At 51.5% G+C, this 12,479-nt stretch overlaps 1 non-coding gene across 1 annotated transcript; it reads left to right on the forward strand.

Annotated features, from left to right (window-relative positions):
* The first annotated feature begins 7,276 nt into the window (after positions 1-7,276).
* TRNAS-UGA (transfer RNA serine (anticodon UGA)) lies at positions 7,277-7,358 on the forward strand. Its single transcript has one exon. It is a non-coding gene; the product is annotated as a tRNA-Ser (tRNA).
* Positions 7,359-12,479: the final 5,121 nt, after the last annotated feature.

Genomic DNA, 12,479 nt, shown 5'->3' on the forward strand with positions numbered 1-12,479 from the left:
GTTTGAAAATATGCAATGGTCGCACTCACCAACAAAGTATCTCGGAGTGCCTATGCAGCACTACAAAGACACCGAGGAATACTGGAAGCGCGAAGCGGAACGCATTAAGGAAAAAACAGCAAAGTTCGCGGTGGGCGTGACCTCTCTATAGTTGCGAGGTCAACCATGTGCAATCTGTTTCTTGTAGCAAAGATTTGGTATGTTCTGCAGGTCATGTGTGCGTCGAGAGCGAGCATACAAAAACTGCACAGAGTGCTTGCTGTGTACATATGGCGTTCAACATGGGAGCGCTCGAGTCACACCAATCTGTTTCGCGCAGTGAAGAGTGGAGGGCTGGGTTTAGCCCACCTGTTTTTGAAGCAAGTGGTTTCCAGGTTTCTGTTTGTGCGAGACCAAAGCGATGGATTTCTGCGGACAGTCATTCAAACGAGACTGCGTGATCATTTGCCGCATTTTGTACTGTCATCTACCCTGGCCAACGGGCCAAGTGTGCGCGGATTTTTACGGGAGGTCGTTTTGTCTTTCCGCTTTCTTCAGGCACGGTTTTCAGTAGAGTACCTGAGCAACGTCAACCGTAAGAAACTGTACAGAGATATCGTTGATGTGTGTATGCCAGTGCCATCGTATCGTTCAATATATCCACATGGAGGGGGTAAAGGTGTATTGAAGACGGTAAAGCGGATGCCGGTTAGGCTGTCTGTGAAAAGCTTTTTTTTTTCAAGTACACACTGCGACGCTCCCAGTCAAGCCGTGGCTCGAGCAAAAAGGCATCTTTGTCCCGTGGACTGTAAACTGTTTGCACTGTAGAAGACCGGAGACCATCGACCACATTTTTCTTGAATGTTCGGACGCAGTTTTTCTATGGGACATTCTGCAACGCACCATAAAAAAGGCCTTGCCAGTCACGCCGTACGGCATACGCTTTCTCCCTACCGCTAATGAAGGAGGGGTGCCGTATGATATTGCCACGTATCATTGTAGTGTTTGTTCGTTCACGCTCAAGGCTGCAGGAAAGGGTTGTTATCACTTTTGTTCGTGGCGCGAGAAGCGACCAGACTAATCTCGATTGATCGCAGCCATGAAGGGCTGCATCTAGGTTTTTCTAGATTACTGTAGATGATCTTGTCCTGTTATCTGGAAGTTTCCTTGCCGCCTTTAAATTGAGCGATGCCGCGAGCGGCGGACATTCGTAGTTCGACGACCGCCGAGCACGCCTGTTGCTTACGCCGCCGCCGAGTGATTCAGTTCTTTTGAGGGCGCAAGTCAGCCCAAATAAAGAGCTTCGTTTGCAAGTATTTCTGGTGTCTTCCTGACCGCTGGACTGCCGTCACTACAACGTGACATCTGGTGGAGGTGCGGGGTAGCCTCCCATGTTCCGGACACCCCCTACAAGTCGAGACGCCAGCCCTTTGAGTCATCTACCGCAGGACCTGAGTCCAGTCCACCGCGCAAGCCGACGCCTGCAAGGGGACGCACCTGAGTTCGGGACCCTGCCGGACCCTACCCGGAAGCGAAAACAAGTACCAACGTCCATCATGACCTTGCCCCAGACGACCACTCCAATCATTCTGCAGCAGCCCCGGGTGCCACCAACTTTCGACGCTTCGCCTGGCGCCGACCCCGAGGAATGGCTGGAGCAGTTCGACCGTGTGGCTGTCTTCAACAACTGGGACGACGCCATGAAATTTAGGTACGTCTTCTTCGCCCTGGAAGGACCAGCAAGAGTCTGGTTCGAGAATGAGGAAGCCAGCCTTGCCAAGTGGGAAACCTTCATGGAACAGCTTCTGAAGACCTTCACAAACGTCGTGCGAAAGGAGAGAGCCCAGCAGCTGCTACAGTCTCGCATACAACACCCAAACGAGACCGTTGCAGTGTATACTGAGGAGATGAAGCGTCTCTTCCGGCGTGCCGACATGAACATGAAGGAAGAAGAGAAGGTGAAGTTGCTTATGCGAGGAGTTAAAGAGCAACTATTTGCCGAACTCGTTCGCAACCCACCGAAAACCGTCGCTGAATTCGTAGAAGAGGCATCCACAATGGAGAAAACTCTCGACGCCCGAGCCCGCCAGTATGACCGCCAGCAGCGCTTTTTGTCAGCAAGCTGCATGGACACCGCTAACAATGATAACCTGCGGGAGGTTATACGTGAAGTTGTGCGAGAGGAGCTCCGACGGTTGCTGCCAACGGGAACGCAGCCGCAACTTTCATCGCTCACTGACGTCATCCGGGACGAGGTTCAACAGGCCTTGGGTGTGACGCCGACACCCACGCAGCCTCTGCAGCCCCCAGCCATGACTTACGCCGCAGCTGTGCGCCGTCCTGCACCTCGACGACGGGACCCAAGCCCCTATCGCCCTCAGCCAGCTGCGTTGGACCGCCGCCCACTCGCCCCAACCCGCCCGTCCTACGAGCGACGCGCGCGGCCGAGGAAATGCGACGAGTGGAGAACTCCCGACCAGCGCCGCCCACTATGCTTCCACTGTGGCGAAGCCGGTCACGTCCTCCGGCACTGCCCATACAGAAGACTGGGCATCCGAGGGTTCTCTTACGACGCTCCACGACCCCGACCCGGCCAGCGACCAGCCGAAATCGAGGAGTTTTTACGTCGGGAAGAATACTCATCGCCGAGCCGCCTATCACGTTCCCCGTCGCCATCGTCCCCGCGCTTTGTTTCTCCTAGCCGAGGTTACGCCGTGCGTGGACGCTCCCCCAGCCCACGAAGGTTAAACTAAATAAAGCAGCCTCTGGAGGTGAGGTTGCTTCTAAGCGCAATGACAAAGATCCTCCATCGACGAGTACTCAAGACCACGCCTCAACTACGACGACAACACCGACGACGACAACACCGACGACGACAACACCGACGACGACAACACCGACGACGACAACGCCGACGACGACAACGCCGACGACGACAACGCCGACGACGACAACGCCGACGACGACAACGCCGACGACGACAACGCCGACGACGACAACGCCGACGACGACGACACCGACGACGACGCGGCTAGACTTGAAGCTTTTACCGCTGCCCAGTGAAGTAATGTCGCAGTACGCCCACCGCAGCCTCACTACTCGACGAAGCCGAGATCGGACACCGAAGACAACGTACAATACCAGAACGCGAACAAGTGACCTTGAAGTTACGGTCGACGGTCACGCGGTTACTGCCTTGGTGGACACGGGAGCTGACTACTCTGTCATGAGTGGCCCACTCGCTGTCCGACTCAGGAAGGTGACAACAACCTGGGATGGCCCGCTGATCCGCACCGCAGGTGGCAACCTGATTACGCCGTCAGGACGCTGCACCGCGAGAGTTACTGTAAATGGGAGAACCTATGCGACAACCTTCCTGATCCTACAGCAATGCTCGAGAGACGTGATTTTGGGAATGGACTTCCTGAACGAACATCGGGCGATCATCGACCTTCGATCTAAGTCGATCAAGCTTTCCACGGAAAAAGCCATACCTGTTGCGACGAGCGCGACTCATCACGTTGCCTTAAACGTCCTCGATGAAGCATTGAGCGTGCCGCCCCGATCAAGTGTTCTCGTCGGCATAGGTACTAGAGACATCGAAAATGCCGAAGGTGTTATCGAGGGGAACACCCAGTTACTCCTGGATCGAGGATTGGGCGTCGCGAGGGGAGTCGCCGAAATCCGAAATGGCCGAGCCCAGGTGTTGCTAACCAACTTCACCGAAGAATACCGGCATCTAAACAAAGGTACGACGATCGCTTTCCTCGACGAGCTGGCAGACATCAGAGACGTATTTGCCCTACCCGACCAACCTGCAGAACTATCTGAACAAGGCCATCAACCCACGTTCGACATCAACCCAGCATTACCCCGGAGCAGACAAGACCAAATACGCAGTCTTCTTCAAAGGTACACCGATTGCTTCTCATCAGCATCGAATGTGCGACGAACCCGGCTTGCCAAGCACCGCATTGTCACAGACGAACACGCACGACCACTGCGACAGAGCCCCTACCGCGTATCACCGTTAGAACGCCAAGCTATCCGCAAGCAAGTTGAGGAAATGCTTCGTGACGACGTCATCCAGCCATCGAGAAGCCCCTGGGCAGCACCGGTCGTCCTAGTGAAAAAGAAAGACGGCACCCTTCGCTTTTGCGTCGATTACCGCCGCCTGAACAACATTACGAAGAAGGATGTCTACCCCCTCCCCCGCATCGACGACACACTGGACCGGCTGTGCAACGCTAAGTACTTCTCATCGATGGACCTGAAGAGCGGCTACTGGCAAATTGAAGTCGACGAAAGAGATCGCGAGAAGACTGTGTTCATCACGCCAGACGGACTCTTCGAGTTCAAGGTGATGCCATTCGGCCTCTGCTCTGCCCCAGCGACGTTCCAGCGAGTAATGGATACGGTGCTCGCAGGCTTGAAATGGCAGATTTGCCTAGTCTACTTAGATGACGTTGTTGTCTTCTCCTCAAGCTTTGAAGACCACCTCAGAAGGCTTCGGATAGTGCTGGAAACGATCAAGTCTTCAGGCCTGACACTGAAACGAGAGAAGTGCCACTTTGCTTACGAGGAGCTGCTGTTCCTTGGTCACGTCGTAAGCAAGGATGGAGTTCGCCCAGACCCCAAGAAGACGGCTGCGATCGCAGAGTTTCCACAGCCTAATGACAAGAAGGCTATACGCAGATTCCTTGGATTATGCGCTTATTACCGGCGATTCGTCAAGAACTTTTCGCGCATCGCTGAACCTTTGACCCAACTTACCAAGGCTGACGTGCCTTTGAAATGGGAAAGGCCGCAAGAGGAAGCTTTCAACGAATTGAAGCGCCGCTTATAGTCCCCTCCTGTGCTCGGGCACTTTGATGAAAACGCCGAAACCGAAGTTCATACCGATGCAAGCAGTGTGGGCTTAGGAGCGGTCCTCGTTCAGAAAAATGGCAGACAAGAGAAGGTTATCGCGTACGCTAGCCGTTCACTGTCGAAAGCCGAGGCCAACTACTCGACCACCGAGAAAGAATGTCTCGCCATTATTTGGGCCACGTCGAAATTTCGCCCCTACCTGTACGGACGACCATTCAAGGTTGTGAGCGATCACCATGCTCTGTGCTGGCTAGCCAATTTGAAAGATCCCTCCGGCCGCCTTGCTCGTTGGAGCCTGCGCCTTCAAGAATTCGACATAACTGTAGTCTACAAATCTGGCCGCAAGCATTCCGACGCAGACTGCTTGTCGCGAGCCCCCGTCGACGCAGTACCGGAAGAGGAAGACGACGACGCTTTCTTAGGACCGGTAAGCGCGAGCAGTTTCGCGCAGCAGCAGCGCTCGGATCCTGAGTTGCAAAGCCTGGTTGATTATCTGCAAGGCAAGACCGCATCGCCTCCCCGAGGGTTCAAGCGCCAACTGTCGTCCTTCGTCCTTCACAATAATGTCCTTCTGAAGAAGAACTTCGCGCCCAACAGGACAGTGCATCTTCTTGTCGTGCCCAAAAATCTCAGGCAAGAAATTATGCAGGGCATCTCGGGATTGCTCGCACGTTGCACCGCATCCAGGAGAAGTACTATTGGCCGCGGCTAGCTACCGACGTTTCGCATTATGTGAAAACGTGCCGTGAGTGTCAACGACGCAAAACGCCTCCGACTAGACCAGCCGGACTCCTGAACCCCATACCACCGCCAACTAAACCCTTTCAGCAAATCGGGATGGACCTACTCGGCCCCTTTCCTACTTCATCATCAGGTAACAAGTGGATCATCGTGGCCACCGACTACATGACCCGCTACGCCGAAGCAAAAGCGTTGCCTAGTGGTACCGCAACAGAAGTTGCAAAATTTTTTGTCGAACAAATTCTCCTCCGACACGGCGCACCCGAAGTACTAATCACAGACAGAGGAACAGCATTTACAGCGGAACTGACGCAAGCCATTTTAAAGTACAGCCAGACAAGTCATCGGAGGACAACTGCCTATCATCCGCAAACCAACGGACTCACAGAGCGTCTGAACAAGACCATCGCAGACATGCTCTCCATGTTCATCGACGCCGAACACAAGACGTGGGACTCCATTCTGCCCTACGTGATCTTCGCCTATAATACTGCCACCCAGGAGACAACCAGGTTTACCCCATTCCAGCTGGTATACGGCAGGAAGCCCACAACAACACTCGACGCAATGCTCCCGCACGTTTCCGACGAAGACAACCTCGACGTCGCCGCCTACCTTCATCGCGCCGAGGAAGCCCGAAGACTTGCACGGCTTCGCATTCAAGACCAGCAGCACAACGACGCCCGACGCTACAATCTGCGCCGACGAGACACGCATTACAAGCCAGGTGATCGGGTTTGGATATGGACGCCAGTTCGCCGCCGCGGATTGAGCGAAAAGTTGCTGCGACGCTACTTTGGCCCGTACAGGGTTCTCCGTCGCATCGGTGACCTCGACTATGAAGTCATCCCCGACGGCACGACAGCATCTCAGCGACGCCGCCCACGCCCGGAAGTCGTACATGTCGTACGCCTGAAGCCATATTATGAACGCTGAAGGACTCGAAGTTTCATTCTCCGTGTTTATTTTCATTTTAAAGCATCGAGACGATGCTTCTTTGGAAGGGGGGTAATGCCACGTATCATTGTAGTGTTTGTTCGTTCACGCTCAAGGCTGCAGGAAAGGGTTGTTATCACTTTTGTTCGTGGCGCGAGAAGCGACCAGACTAATCTCGATTGATCGCAGCCATGAAGGGCTGCATCTAGGCTTTTTTAGATTACTGTAGATGATCTTGTCCTGTTATCTGGAAGTTTCCTTGCCGCCTTTAAATTGAGCGATGCCGCGAGCGGCGGACATTCGTAGTTCGACGACTGCCGAGCACGCCTGTTGCTTACGCCGCCGCCGAGTGATTCAGTTCTTTTGAGGGCGCAAGTCAGCCCAAATAAAGAGCTTCGTTTGCAAGTATTTCTGGTGTCTTCCTGACCGCTGGACTGCCGTCACTACAACGTGACAATATGATTATGACCCTGTGCCTCCATAGCATATGGCGCACTAGGATGGCTGTGCATCGTGCCGATCTGAACCCAAGGCCTGCAAGGGAGTACTTCATTGAAAGTGTTGCGTTCATACGCGAAGTCTGTAAAGCAAGCAGTGGGCAGCCAGACCAGCTGCCGCTGTTAGATGCTCTTGTCAATTTGAAGCGCTTTTAAACACCGGCGCATTCCAAAGAACGGCAAGCGCCTTTTAAATTGTTCCATTTGTGTATGTATTGTTGCTGGCCGCAGAACAGGCAATAAAGAAAAAAAAAGCAGTCGTGGCCGAGTGGTTAAGGCGATGGACTTGAAATCCATTGGGGTCTCCCCGCACAGATTCGAATCCTGTCGGCTGCGCGTCCTGGTTGGCAGGGCTCCCTTTTTATTCGCATACAGGTTATACGCACAAAAGGAGCGAACAAATCCACTGATATGGACACATCCGCGGTAGTGGCCGAGTGGTAATTTTACTTCCAGACGCGATAGCGGACGGTCGCAGAATCATGGGCTCCCACGGACAGGCTACAGCGGCCATGTCTGGCCGCGGAAACAGGTTTATGTCAACTGATAGTGAGTACCAGGTTGTTCTGCCCAGTTTGCCTACAGGTCCGTTCGTTGTAAATAGTTTTTTTTTGCACGCTGACGTAAGTCCTCGCCCGTACCGGGTAGAAGATTTCCGCGACGCCCTCGCTCAACAGTCGGTGCTCACCGAGGTTATCGCCTTGGGGGCGTACCACATGAGTCATGTCTGGGCTGTCACGTTCAAGGACGCTGAAACGGCGAAGAAGCTAGCCAGCATTGGCGAATTGCAAGTGAAGAAGCTGCGCTGCCTCGTCACTGACCCGGCCAACAGGGACGTCCGCATGAAGGTGCACTGGCTTCTCCACAGTGTACCGGATGAGGACGTACGCCTCGCCTTCGCCCCGTTCGGCAAAGTCACTGAAATCGCCCGCGAGCGTTGGCGGGTCCAAGGAGTGACCGACAAGGGCTCTACCACCAGGCTCGTGACACTGAAGTTGAATGCTGGAGTGCAAATCGGCGATGTGCCCCATCAGCTAAGTGTTGCAGGTGAGCTGGCCCTCGTGGTTGTGCCGGGCAGGGCTCCGCTCTGCCTTCGCTGTCGCGGCACGGGTCATATTCACCGCGAGTGCCGCATCCCACGGTGTGGTGCCTGCCGGCGCTTCGGACACGAAGACAGCCAGTGCGAGCGGACATATGCCAGCGTCACCGGACTGGGGAGCAAGGAGGATACGTCCGACTTGCTAATGGATGAGGCGGACGTCGAGGAGTTATCGTCGGCGGGAGGCAGACAAGCAGCACATTTGCCAACGGCAACTCAGCCTCAACTGCAAACTACGCAGAAACCTGTCGTTGTGGCAAGCGCCGCGGAACAGCAACAACCATCTGCCCAGGAAGTCGTGGCTACGCCGAAAGGCGTGGAAAAAAAGCAGCCTGAACCGCACGTGAGCGACAACCACACCGCGGCAGAGAACATGGACACGTCCCGTGAATCAGCGAGTCCCGCAGCTGGGAAGCGGACGCATGAAGACACCATCAGCATGCTGCAGCAGCGGGACGAAAGCGGCGGAGACGAGCCGCCGCAGAAAACGCCAGGTAGGCGGACGTCGTTCAAGCCGCGACCGAACATTCCGGTCGACTCTCGGCAGGCGGGTAAACCGCCTCCGTAGCTTTGTGTTGCCTTCGTCATAATGGGAACGGGGGGATTTCTAAGCGCCATGGCTGTGTCGATGTGCCGTTTTCTTTTCGTGTCGATGCAAGGTGCTGTTGCCACCAAGGTTCTTCCTGCAGGCCCCAGTGCATATTTTGTTGGCAGACTTGCGATGTGTATATGGGCACACAGACCTGGAGAGCGAGAATTATTTCCGGGGATAGGCACCATTTCATTGTGTTACCATGGCTCTTAATCTCGGGGAAATGCTACGCGTAGCAACGCGTAGCAAGGGGGCGTGGAACCGGCATGGCTGAAGCACTGCCGCTCACGTTTTTCCTGTTGCTTTTGCAGACACATGGCCTCTCAGCTTTGAAGGAATGTTGCGGTTGTGCCGTTTCGTGTTCATCGCCTACGAGTTCACCCTTTTCGTCTGGGATATGCGCCGACGGATCAAGGAACGCAACTTCGTCTGCTGCTGCCAGGGACGATTCGACGTGCGTCGCCGCTGACTTCGACAGATGTGCCGTACCGGTCTATGAACACTGGTGCAGTGATTCCCTTATCGACAGACTACAAATACCGAGATCTGGCAGTCAACCAGGGGGGCGTGGAACCGGCATGGCTGAAGCACTGCCGCTCACGTTTTTCCTGTTGCTTTTGCAGGTTAGTAACACAAACTTGCACTGTTTTCGCGCGCATTTCGTTTTGCCGGTTCCACCCCATGTGTTATTTGCTTGTTTCAGAACTCACTCGCAACCGAAAGGTTACTCGCGTCGTCGTTTTCGGTTATTGCGTCGTATTTCCTTTTATCTGTTGCTGCTACTTCTATGTGGTGATGTTGAGCCTAACCCAGGTCCGTCTACCGCAGAAACTCTGCAGATGCTCCTAGATGGCCAAGATAAGATTAAGGCCAAGTTGAGTGCAATAGAACTGACCCAAGTTGAAAGTAAGAGAGCCATGCATGACCTCGGCAGCCGTATTGCATCGATAGAGTCAAGAATAGCGAGCCTTGATGAAATGAACTGTTCAGTTGGTGAATGGAAAAAACGATTTGAAGATCAGCAGCGGATGTTGAGTTCAGTAATGGCAAAGGTTGAGCATCTGGAGAACCAGAGGAGGCGTTGCAATTTGCTTTTCTTTGGTGTCGAGGATACAAAACCAAACGAGTCAAATGAGGACTCAGTAGAATGCGTAATTGACGTGTGTAATTCGAAATTAGGAGTTCAATCCGTAAAACTAGAAATTGCTCACAGGTTAGGCAGATTCAAGTCTGGTAGCAACCGTCCTTTAAAAGTGATTTTCGCCTCATACGCTGACAAGCAGAAGGTTTTAAAGAGGGCTTATAAATTAAAAGGAAGTGATGTCAGTATTTCAGAGGACTTTTCTGAGGAAGTACGTAGAAAGAGAAAGTTTCTATGGCAGTTCGCAAAATCACGTGAACAAAGTGGCGACAAGATCAGCCTCAGGTATGACACTCTTATTATAAACGGCGAGAAGTACTTGTTTGATGATAATACAAATGAGGTCGTACCAATAGTAGGTGATAAGGCCAGTGCTACAAAGGAGGTAGGAGCGGTTGAGTGACGGTGTCGGCGTAATGCAACGCTTATTTCCTTTCTCGTAATTAACTGCCGTAGCATTAAAAACAAGGTTGATGAATTTGCAGCTCTAATTGATATGGTGAAGCCGTCCGTTATTCTCGGCACTGAATCATGGTTAGCAAATGAAATTGCAGATGGTGAAGTATTCCCAGATCGTTTTAAATGTTATAGAAAGGACAGACACTTGCATGGAGGAGGTGTATTTATTCTTGTGGATGCTTCAATTTCTTCTTACCAAATAAATGTTGCCGATGAATGTGAAGCTGTATGGTGTAAACTGGTGCTTAATAACAACAAAGTTATAACTGTGTGTTCGTTCTACCGCCCGCCTGATTCATCAGTTGATGTGTTTGCGCAGCTGGCGGGGACAGTTGACGCAATTCAAACAGATTTTATGGTGATCGGAGGTGATTTCAATCTGCCTAGCATTAACTGGACTCATCAACCTCACTTCCTGTCCTTTACGAGTCGCTCCTGCCAAGAACTGATCAACTTGGTTGAACTTTATGCATTGCGTCAAACGGTTCTGGAACCGACACGTGGGGATCACATCCTAGATTTGTTGTTCACAAATCAACCTGAATTCGTCAATTCCACTCAGGTGCTACCTGGAATAAGCGATCACAGTGCTGTGCTTTGTGAAATGAAAGTTGAACATGTAAGGAGCGCTGGTACAGTACATAGGCGAGTATATAACTATGAAAAAGCAAACGTAAGGGAGATAAACGAAGAGTGGAATAAGTACCGATCGATCTTTGAAACGCATGCCGATAACTCTGGAGTGGTTGAACTATGGTCTAGATTTAAGGATAAGATGTTTGAACTGAGGCAGTGCTTTGTTCCGGCATGGATATTAACGAAGAGGAGGAGTAAAAGCAAACCATGGTTTACTCGGGAGCTACGCAGTATTACGCGCAAAAGGCAACGTGTTTACGTTAAATTTAAAGGAAATCCGACGCGTGAAAATTGGTTCAAGCTTCAGGAAATTGCCGGAAGAATTAAAGTTGCTGTTGCAGCTGCAAAGAATTCGTTTGGCATTTCAATGGAGACGAAATTAAAAGAAAATCCAAAGGAATTTTGGAAACATGTAAAGAGAAATGGAAAAGACTCTGTAACTATACCACCTCTTGTTTCTGGTGACACCTTTGTTGAGGATGATGCACAAAAAGCTGAGTTCTTTAATAAATATTTCAGCTCTGTTTTCAGCTCTGAAATCGAACATGCTGATATGAATACCCCGAGTTTCCAGCCAGTGGCGAGTGTTATGGATGATGTTGTGATCAGCATCAACGGTATACAGTCTCTGTTGCAGAATCTGAAGATTGCTAAGGCTGGTTGTCCTGATGACTTGCCAAACAAATTCTACAAACTGTGTGCTGAGTCGGTTGCACCCTACTTAAAGATAATTTTTGAAAAATCGCTTGAAGAATCCTGCCTTCCAGATGACTGGAAAATTGCAAGTGTTGTGCCAATCTACAAATCTGGCCCTCGCAACACTGTATCAAATTATAGACCGGTATCTCTAACTTCAGTTGCGTGCAAGACACTCGAACATATTTTGTTCACCAGTATAGCAGCACATATGGACGCACATTCATTGTTTAATCCTCGTCAGCATGGTTTTCGAAGGGGCCTGTCGTGTACTACGCAGCTGACTGAATTTGCGCACGATTTGGCTGAGGCACTGGACAGGCGACTTAGCGTGGACTGCGTGTTTTTGGACTTTAAAAAGGCCTTTGATACCGTGACGCACTCTTTACTAATTCAAAAAATGTCTTTTTACAATATTAGCCCTCAAGTGGTATCATGGGTAAAAGATTACCTATGTTTACGGCAGCAGTTTGTGGTTATGAATGGCGCCGAGTCTCAAAGAGTGCAGGTTGTGTCTGGTGTTCCCCAGGGCTCCGTGTTAGGACCACTATTGTTCCTGCTCTACGTGAATGACATTGGTGACGGAATAGTATCTCAAATGCGGTTATTTGCGGATGACTGCGTTCTTTATAGTGTTGTCACTAGTGATCGAGATGCGGAAATGTTCCAAGAAGATTTGAACAGAATCTCAGAGTGGTGCGTTAAATGGAATATGAATTTGAATTTGTCCAAGACTGTCCATATGAAGTTTACAAGAAAGAAAAACCCTGATGTGTATTCATATGTTATTAGGAACACAATGTTAGAACAGGTATTCGAATTTAAATACCTAGG

Source organism: Amblyomma mixtum, chromosome 5 (assembly GCF_055824585.1).
Source record: "Amblyomma mixtum isolate Tamu chromosome 5, ASM5582458v1, whole genome shotgun sequence".
NCBI classification, from domain to species: Eukaryota; Metazoa; Arthropoda; class Arachnida; order Ixodida; family Ixodidae; genus Amblyomma; species Amblyomma mixtum.